This window comes from Cynara cardunculus (assembly GCF_001531365.2).
Source record: "Cynara cardunculus var. scolymus isolate 2C chromosome LG 3, CcrdV1, whole genome shotgun sequence".
NCBI classification, from domain to species: Eukaryota; Viridiplantae; Streptophyta; class Magnoliopsida; order Asterales; family Asteraceae; genus Cynara; species Cynara cardunculus.
The window spans coordinates 9,197,490-9,208,816 of NC_037530.1; positions in this window are offsets into that span (position 1 = coordinate 9,197,490).

The following is an 11,327-nucleotide window of genomic DNA, read 5'->3' on the forward strand; positions in this document are numbered from 1 at the left end:
GATTGTGCAAAGCTGGATTCACAAGCTTCATTACAGAAAAGCATCTCTCAACTGTTGCGGTTGCAACAGACAAAACCAATGCAAGCTTCAATCATCGATAAACCAAAGGAAATACAAGATGTTTCCTTGTTTCAATCATCACTCTACCAAGCGCGGATATACCTTTCAAATTAACAAATAATTCATCTTGTTGGACATTGTCAATGTAGAGTTGAAGTTGGTGCTCAAGAGTAGTTCTTTCATCATCACTAAAAATCATCAGGATAAAACTCTGTCAACCTTAGTAATTTTGATGGTTCAAAGTCACAAAATGAGTAATGAGGATTCAAAGCAGCCATACAAGTGAACAATTCGTAACTTACCTCATCAAATCTGTCACCAAACTCTTGAATTTGCATATCCATAACCGTGTTAAAACATTCGTACTCGTAATAATGTCGATATGTGATTTTTGTCTTGTGTCATCGATTTTTTGGATTGACATAAACTTCCTCCATATTTATTGTTTCGATGTTGTGTTTTTCGCAAAAAGAAGAGATCTTCTCAAGAAGTCGACAAAATCCATCAACATTGAATTGTTGCAATTGTCGCTTGGTTGACTTCACCAATGAAACAACATTCAAGATATCTTGATCTTTTTTCTGAAGAGCCCGTGACAATGATTATGTGACCCCCAAAATATGCAACATCAAGTGCGAATAAAACACACTATCAAATGATTGGAAATATATTTGAAGACCGTTTACTTGACGTTGGTTGTAAGGATTCTCGCACACATCTTCAACATACTGAAGCACCTCAATAACAGATGGAAATAAATCAACCAAACGCTTAAGTGTTTTGTCGTGTGAACCCCATCGTGTATCTCCAGGCTTTCCAAGAGAAAGCTCTTGATTTAACCCACTACCCGTTTCAGTTTCACCGCTACCAATGGATTCTTGTACTTTCTCCTTTTGACTTTCTCGAACCATATATGTTCGCTTGCAAGAAGCACAAACCACATTCATCACATATGCTATCATGTCAAAGAATTTTCCAGTCTCGATGTGTTTATGTGTAACTGCCACAACAACTAACTGAAGTTGGTGAACAAAACAATGGACATAATATGTTGAGCTATTTTTCTCATGATTAATGCTTTCAAATCATTGAATTGGCCACACATATTGTTTGCTCCATCATAACCTTGGCCTCTAACATTTTTCAAACTCAAATCATGTTCAACAAATAAGAATTCAATCGCAGATTTAAGAGATAAAACATTTGTGTCCTTTACATGTACAAGACTGACAAATTTTTCCTTAACAATCCCATATGTAACATATCGCAAAACCACAACCATTTGTTCCTTTTTAGATGTCACTCGACTCGTCAATTAATAAGAAAAACACATCATCACTAATCTCTTGGAAAATATGTTTGAGTACCTCCTGTGCAAAACAGTGAACGATATCTTTTTGAATACTTGGCGCCACCATTAGATTATTTTCAGGAGCATTTTCTAATATAACCTTACCAACAGCCTCATTTTGATCCCGTATTAATTTTATTAATGCCAAGAAATTTACCCTATGAAGAGACGTTTTTGACTCATCATGACCACGAAAAGGTAATGCACTATTCAACAAAAATCTAGCAGCATCAACAGAAGCATTCAATCAAATACGATATTCATTCTTTTGAATATCACTTTGTTTATGTAAGGCGATGACAATTGATTGACCATGTCTCATTAGGTCCTCACATGTCTTAACAGCTCTATTGTGGACACTCTTAATGTGGTCCACATGAGTAGTCAATCTCTCAGTTTTATTTCAACTGCTAAAGCCTTCCATTAAAAAAAATCACTCTCACCTTGTCCACCATATTGATCTCTAAATAAGTAACAACATAAGCAAAAAAATTTATCTACTTTTAAACTATATACTCCAACGAATTACCGTATTGATCAAACCAAGTCGGGTTAAAACGTCTTGCCTTGTTCCCAGTTATTCTTCTTGGACGTGACCACATGGTTGACACGGTCCTTTAATCAAATAGTTCCGTCTGGTTTCATCTCTTTGATTAGGGTGGTATTGTAAAATTCTTTTTCTTTCAGTTAGATCCGATGGAAGATTATTCAAATCAACTTCCCTATGCATCGGAGGAAGATCATTGCACAAGTTGTTTCCACTTAAAGGTTCTCCACTATTATCACACTCGGGCGTTGATGCCTTTCTTTTTAGAAATCTTTCCATATTCTAGTAGAAACAAGGAGAATGAAATCAGGGACATATATATCCTTTTGAAACACCAACTCCAAGTGTTGCTGCTAATTGCTTCAACAACCATTTCAATATTTATTACTTGTTTCACTTGTAAAAGAACAATCTTTGTTTACCTAACATACAAATTTTGACTATTTTTATAAATTATTTTAATTTTGGTTAAAACATAAAATAACAAAGCATTAGCCATAGCAGTAAAGGTTGAGAATTATAAGAAAAAGGTTGAAATATATTTGATCAAAATGCAGGAGGAGTAAATGAGAAGCAATGAAACTAGGCACCAACATGGGTTTACTTTTTGCCATTTCATATCATATCAATCAATAACCATTAAGCACCATATGGTTGAACAGAAGCTTAAAAAGAAACAGAAAATGAACAAAAATTGAAGCAGTAGCCTACTGTTTACCAAAAGCTTAAAAAGCCCCCATTTTGTCTACCTACTGTTTACCAAAAGCTTAAAGAGCCCCCATTTTGTCTAATTGAACAGAAATTGAAGTAGTAGCCAAAGGCTTAAAAATCCCCTAAGATTGCTTCATTTCTGCAGTAGCCAGTGGCAGTATAGATGTTGTTTCTAGAAATAAAGCAGAAATGAAGAAATTGAAATGAACCAACCTTGTTGGTTGTTGCTCGAAGAAATGAAGCCGTCTTTAACAACCTATTGCAAAAATGAACCAACCGTTGTTGTTGTTACTCAAAGAAATAAAGCAGAAATGAAGGTAAATCGAAACCCTTCTTGAACCTACTACAGAAATGAAGAAATGAAGCAGAAACCCTTCTTGAACGGACCCACTGCAGAAATGAAGGTAAATCAAAAACCAACCTTGTTATTTTGCTGTTGCTAAATCTCGATGGTACTGGTGGCAGACGGCAGATCGTACTGGTCGATCGCCGGTGGCCGGCTAGGGACAGTGAAGTCGCCGACAAGTATGGGGGCCGGTGGAAAAATCTATTGGGGGGGGGGGAAGTGAATTTGACCTAGGTAAAAAAACTTTTTGACTGGGGTCCCTTCCCCCCCCCCCATTGTACTGTGTCCGCCCCTGCATGCGGTTGTGACAACTGTCACGATAACACTGATGGTACTGAGAGTATGATCATCTCGACTATAGTGTCATGCAGTTGTGACAGTTGTCACAATAGCACTAATGATATTGAGAGTATGGTCATCCCAGCTATAGTGCCATGCGGTTGTGACATATGTCACAATAGTACCGATGGTACTGAGAGTAGGTCATCTTGGTTATAATGTCATGTGGTTGTGACATCTGTCATGATATCACCAGTGATACCGAGTGTTTGGTCGTCCCGAAAATGGTGCCAAGCGATTTGACATTGGCAAGCTAGCGGACACAATAACATCAGATGTACCAAGAATTGGTGCATTCGGGCAATTATGCCACGTGATTTTGACAATGGCACGATATTGGGCATGATATCATCATTTGGCTGAATAGTATGAGATGTACCAAGAGTTGGTGCATCCAAACGATTGTGCCATGCGATTGTGACACTATCATAATCATGAGGTGCGATAGCGATCGGGTCCTAAACCTACAGGCAACACCAGCGAGACCTGGGAAGGCAACTCGATTGGGAGTCAGAGGATCCATAGTACCTGCAGCCTCCCGGACTTCATATTATTATAAAAAGTGGTTTTGGAGCTAGGGTTTATCCCTTGTCTCTACCTTCTTCACTCATTTGGCATTTTGGAGCCCTAGGGTCCGATTCTTGGAGGTTTTTTAGAGCAATGGATAGTTGATGGAGATTGAGGATCTTTGGTGTATAGTTATTCTTGAAGAGGTAAGCTTTTTAGGTATTTTGGGATCTATTGTTTGTATCTTTGTGAGTTTGAATCTTGGGTTAACTCTTGGTATTTTTTGGCTTGGGTGATGATTTTAAGGTGTTTTCTTAGAGAGTTTTGGTTGTGGAACTCAAACCTTCACCAATGGAAGCTAGAGGTTGGGGGTTTGAAAACTACCTACCAAGCTGAGTTTAAGTTGTAAAACTTTGTACATGTAAAAAATGTTCATTTTGAGCCTTAAAGTAGTTTCCTTGATATTTATCAAATGTTGTTGAGTATTTGATAAAATTGCAACTTTAGTACGTTTGATTTTATAATCTTGAGAAATACTTCTATTTGGAGATTTTGGACATTTGGATAAATAAATCATAAAATGTGTATTTTGATGCTACATGGTATAAATAAAGATTATTTGATGTTAATGCATTTTTAGTGTATTTGTTTTATAAACCGATTGGAAAATGCATCTTATTGTGCTATGAGACGTTTTGGAAATATAAAAGGTATGTTTTCATTTGGAAAATGATTGTCTCAATAATGCTGGTTTTTTGAGTTGATGATACTTTTGGAGCATGTGGTTGTATAAATGTTGTTTAAATGCTTTTTAATTGCTTATATTGACTTTTATTTGAATAGTCAAATAAGTGTGGTGTTATTGGCTTGATTATGGACCATATGAGTTTTTTGTGCTACTTGAATTGGTAGGCACTAAGGTCAATTGAATCTTAAGGTGCTACTTGATAATGTTGATGTATGACTTACTTTGTGTTCGCCACATTTGATGGCTACGAGTTTTCTCGTCACCGGTAGATGTTATTTTGGATAGTGTATCATCTATGTTTTCGATGTTGTTTTGGGTTTGGAAAGTATCCATAATTTATGGTTTTGGTATACTGGATCTTATCAATGTTTTGATGTTCTAGATAATATTATTTTATCTATGTTTTTCGGTATTTGATAACTAAACCTTATCCGTACTTTGTGTAAGTATTGAGTTTTGATTTCATGTTAAATAAGTATTTTAATTAAGGAGTTTTCACCGTGAAATTAGTGGGTTTTAGGAAAGATGTTGCTTTTATACCAAATACTTTTGATTTTGGAACTAATCATCTAAATAACATTCTTTCAGTTTCACAGGTTTATATTAATGATGAAAACTTCTTGAACTCACTAAGCGACAAACCTAACCTTTTTTATTTGTCGGCATGTGCATCAAGTCCTCATTGGGGAATGATATTAATGATACTGTGATGAGTTGCATATTAGTTAGAGGCACGAGAATGAATTAGTTAATTGGAGACATCTTTCGTACCTTAGAGATAGCGATAGTTAATGGGTTTTAGTAACACTCGTCCATAATCTCGACTTTGTTTGAGGTTTGGTTTTCAATTCATCGATGTTAAACCTTAAATTGTAATTTTAGGTAGTTCGAATATTGTCTGATAGAAATGAATTTATCCTTCAATTGATGTATTGCAATTTTTTTTTAAATTAATCGCTCTTTCTAGATTTTAGGGTGCTATAAATTCATATTTTAATTATGTTTTAAATATTTTGAGTTTTAAAAAGCGAGATAACCCATTTTAATTTAAAAACTAATGTCTTAAAGCTACATTAAAATTATGAACACTTGAATAAACCAACCTCAATCACAAAACCGTTGAACCGTGGTCATATTGAAATCCATGAATCCTACACAAGCAAAATCAAACTTAGGGGGTGTTTGGGATTGCTTATAAAAACAACATATTGACTTATTCCGGTGTGACACTAGTAATAAACAGTTTTGAGTGTTTGGATAAACAACTTATACCAGTGTCAAACTGGTAATAAGAAGTTTTTTAAGAAGTTAAACTCTTCTGACTTATAATAAGTTGATAAGTGTTTTTATAGAAAAACATACGTTGTTCAAATAAGCAATCCCAAACACCCTTTTAGAACCTTGAATTGAATTTTGTGTAAACAACTTTTAAAATCAATATCATCAATGATCATAATATTTGAATATGACCTACAAACAAACCTGATTGAGTCGACCCCAATTTGATTTCGAGCTTTATTGCGAGATGCGTAGCCATTGTAAGAGACAAAACACTACGAAAATTAAATCAACACCATCAACCGACAAAATGTCAAAACAATGACACATTTGCCCTTCAAGAAAGTTGTTGAGGAAGGACAATAAGGCAGTAGGTAACACAAATGCAACCACGTCTACAGCAAGATTACATAATCAAAAACTACACACGAAACCAGTTATTGAGGATGAGGAGATACTGTTCAGATGGTCATTTTTCGCAAAACAGGTAATTCGAAAGATCGACAAGCTCTCAACACCCTCATCAACCAATTCAGCTTCGTTATCAAAATTAATTTACAGTGAGATTAAAAATTACTTGATCAGTCTATTTCTTTATTCTAACAATGAATAAAATAATATTTTAACTTAGTTTGTTGTAAATTATTTTGAATAATTTTATGACATAATTAAATTAAATCATATATTAATAATTAAAAATAAAAAAATATATAATTAACTTTATTATTTTTTCCCAAAGAATTTATATAAATGAACATGATAGGTCTTAGTCCTTCTAGACGTTTTCCCCTCACAATTAAACATGTCACATCATAACACCTGTCGAATCTTTTGGAACAAATTATTATGTTCACAAAATATAAATAATTTATTAACATATTAATATATATGTCAGACAAGACTGTTTTTATAAGAAACGTTACACGATTTTTACGCTTAAATCTCACAGCAATACATTGTGAAGGTAACATTCATTCACGGTGTTCTTGCTGTGAAGATTCAACTTTTTTTTTATCTTCACAACATTTGGTTGTAAAGTTTTAAGTGTAAAATTGATATCTCACGAAGATAGTCTTGTTTCACGTGTTGAAATCTCACAGCAATACACTGTGAAGCTAACATTCATTCACAGTATTCTTGCTGTGAAGATTCGGTTTTCTTTTATCTTTACAACATTTTGTTGTGAAATTTCAAGTGTAAAAATCGTGTCTTACGAAAACAGTCTTGTTTCACGTAAACCCAACTCCATATTAATATGTTAATGTTAATTTATTTTAGATTTCAATACTATTTGTTAACATTTCTACGAGATTTTGATTTTCTTTAAGTAATTTGAATTCATTTTTTGTAATTGGTAAAACCTTACTCGATAAGTGCTTACTGGGTAATTTTCCTTTCCGGATGAATACGGCAAGGGTAAAAAATCTTACCCCGTAAGAGCAATAATAAAGATGAAGAATCTTACTCGGTAAATGATGGTGACGACTCTTACTAGTTAAATTATTGCATACGATACCCTTTTGATGTACTACAATCTTACATGGTAAAATAAAATTACATTGTTGACTCTTAACAGTAAACGCTTACTGAATAAACATTTAAGTAAACAACCTCTTACTCTTTTACCTTTATAATAAACGACATAACTTGATTTTGACATAAAAAAAATACCACCCTTTGCAAATACATGTATTATTTAAGACTTCAAGGTTAGAGTCATTACTTTTGACAAAGAAAAGTCAAATGAGAAAGTCAATAAAGTAATTTGTTATTTTAAAAAATTATTATTTTTAAAACAAGTGGTTTATTACTTTTAATATTTAAAAATAATAATAATTTCAGACATGTGAAATCTTCTCAAAATGTGTTTGTCGTTTCTGCAAAAGCATTTCAAACGTTTGAATTTGTCATTTTATTCATGTCTTCGGTATTAGAAAAAAAAACCCTTAACTGATACAGGTTCAGTTAGAGTCCAATGTGTTGATGTTTTTCGCTCCAAATTGGATCACAGATGATTTTGTGCATCTCCATAGTAGGTTATGCTCAAACCAAGGGGAGTAATTAATCCACTCTAAGTGGCTGTTTGGCAGTTGTTTAATGATTTTTGCAGAATGATTAAGTGATCAGAATGATTAAAAGGCTCTCATTATATAGTTCAAAATGAAATATAATTGTTTGGTAACTATTTACAATGAAATTAAGGCGCTAAATGGTTAAAGGAGGCCTAATATACAAAATCATTCAGAGGGAGGATTTCAGAACCATTAAGAGGCGGACTCTTTTTTTGCCAAACAAGATTCACCTCGTAACGATTCAGAGTCTGTCTCTTAATAGAACTATTAAGAGGTAAACAAACAACCCCTAATTAATTAGAGCAAACAGATCTTTAATGCATAGATTGATACTTAGGTGAGATTTAGGTAGGGATGTTTGAAATGACGTAATTATATGAAGTTTCTGATATTATTTAACATCTTAAAATCTGAAATAAAACGATTATTTTATTATTTTTATGACACATTAAATAAAGAATAAATTCATTTCTAGATGTCGACGCTTGATTGTCAATAATGACAACCTAAGATTTAACATCAATAACTAATAAACCAAATATTACATAAAGTTTAGATTATGGATGACTGTTACTAAAACTCAATAGTAGTTGTTATCTCCATAATATTGGAAAACATTCTTAAATAACTAAATTCTTCTCGTGTATCTAACTAGCACTCAACTCTTCACAGTGTCGCTATATTACATTCCACAATAAGGACATGATGCACATGTTGACAAAGAAAAAAGTTAGGGTTAACGCCTACTGTATTAAAAATTTTCATCTTTAATAAAACGGTAAAATTGAAAGAATGTTATTTAAATCACAATTTCCCTAAATGAAATGTTTTTACCATAAAAGCAGCATTTTTTTCAAAATCAACCATTTTTATGATGATAACTTATAATCCAAGCATCCATTTTAGTATGGAACCAAATCCCGGTACTCACACAGAACATGAATAAAACTTGATATTTAAATATCGGAAACGTGGATAAAACTCAAGTATCCATAAAAACAAAATATAATAATATACAACATCCAAAACCTCAAATCATGGGTACATTCTGTACCTGAAACAACACTGAAAACGTGGATAAAATGTCATATCCAAAACACATCTTTCGGTGACGGGAGAGACCAGTTTCTATTGAATGTGACAGAATACGAAAACCAGTAAGCCACATATCTTTGTTAATGAGCGCCACTAGGAATCGATGATCACCAAGTTCAACATTCCTGGTATATACTTTGCATGGGACTTCCGATGATCCTAGATATGCTCATTCACTAGCAATTACACTGTATGATTCATGGCTGATGTTCGACTCCGTGAGCCGGCACCACAATGCCCCAATGTCTATTTCTTAGCTACTACACGGGAATAATTATCCCATTTTAAACCAACAAACCGTCTCATATGCTTATGGATCAAAAGCATTAAGATCTAAATTGCATGACTCCAATTGAATGACCAACGAATTCAAAACATGTAATTTCCAAATATATATGCAATAAATGCGAATCACTTCCAAAGCTCAACAGTGAACGAATATAAACTGGACAAATGTCCCAAATCTCATTTGAGTTAAAATCAACCCAATAAACTCCACAACTCACTTGACTATACAAAAAATCAATATGAACCAACGGAATATCAATACCCTATATTTATACAATTTACGTCCTAAAAAGTTTGAATATTTTTTTTTATCATCAACCCAATGGTCGGGTGAAATCCCAAACATGCATCCGAAGAGATAATAAATCTCGTAACCCAAAGTACCATAATATCTAACAAAACTCAAATAATGCAACAAAATACATCATGGCTTCAAAGAATTAGGTCGTCCGACCCCACTGCCTTGGGTGCGTAGCGATGCAACTTAGACCGGCCAACCAGTCCCCCATATTCCATACCATTTTGTGATCTATTGCCTTGGGCATGTTTTCCAACGAATTAGGTCGTCCGAAAAGTTGCTCAGACCCCAGAGGGTCCCCATATCATCTAATTTTGATTTCACTTCAACTTGAAACATACTAAGACTGAATATTTACAACCAGACATTATTTTTCCCGAAATAAAGATCCAACCAATTGTGAAATCCCAAAACTATTTTAAACAAGAACACTGATGTAACATATCATTTATTACGAATGAGTCCAAAAGATGTATGCGGTTCGCTTAAATGGCGTGCACAACTCATACCTAATTTAATCATACAAACTTCTATTGAAGGGACGGTTAGACGACCCCATAAGTTTAAAAAAAGATTACACAATAAATTTTATTTAATTATTTTATTTTCATAAAAAAATAGTCTAACCTTAATTAAATATTAGTCCAAATTCAGATCCATTTTCTTTCAAGAATATAAACTGTTTTTTTATTTCTATATTCTTTTCATTTAATTTTACGTTTATATTAAGTAATTTCTGTTTTTTAAGAAAATTGACTCAAATAATCATTTTCCATACGAAAATTGGTCTGCTAATCATTTCTCTCCCGAGTTTTACTCAAATGTCACTACTTCTATAATATCTAGATCATATCCGTAATATTATCTAGATCCACAATATTAGCTAAAAGGCAAAAAAAAAAAAACAAATTCACCAAAAATATGCAAACGGCCAGGTCTGCAATTGCAACGATTAACTGATTGAATTTGATTTTTTTTTGTCTTTTAGCTAATATTACGAACCTAACTAATATTACGGAAGCAGTAACATTTAGGTGAACCCAAAAAAGATATGATCAAGAGTAATTTAAATGTGCGAAATAATCATTTTGATTCAATTTCTTACGTGATAATACTTCAAGATCTGTAAATTATTTTCTTGTTATTATTAGAGGAATTGACGTGTGGTTTTGCATTATTGCAATGTCGTAGTCATAAATCGATTTTATATCACAAATAAATTGTTTTTTCTTTGCAAAGATATAATTATAAATAAATATAAAACACATTTTATTTATTTAAAAAAAAAATTTATTGATCTAATTTATATATGCCTACATTAATGTCAAAATCCCAAAAAACAAATTTTGTGATTATCGAACAAGTGATCTTTGATTTTTTTTTTCAAAAATCGAACGTTTTTTACAGTCTCTAAAGGGCAGTTTACTAAACACTTACTTGGTAAATACTTACCGGATAAATTTTCTTATCAGATGAACATAAAAAGGGTCAAAAATCTTACCGGGTAAGAGCAATGAAAAAGATAAAGAATCTTATCCGGTAATTAAGGATGACGACTCTTATCCAGGTAAGCACTTTTCCAATATCAAAATAAATTATAATATTAAATTCTATTAATAAGCACTTACCGGATATACATGAGTAAACGTCTCCTAAATATATAAATAATATTTTATTTTGATGTTAT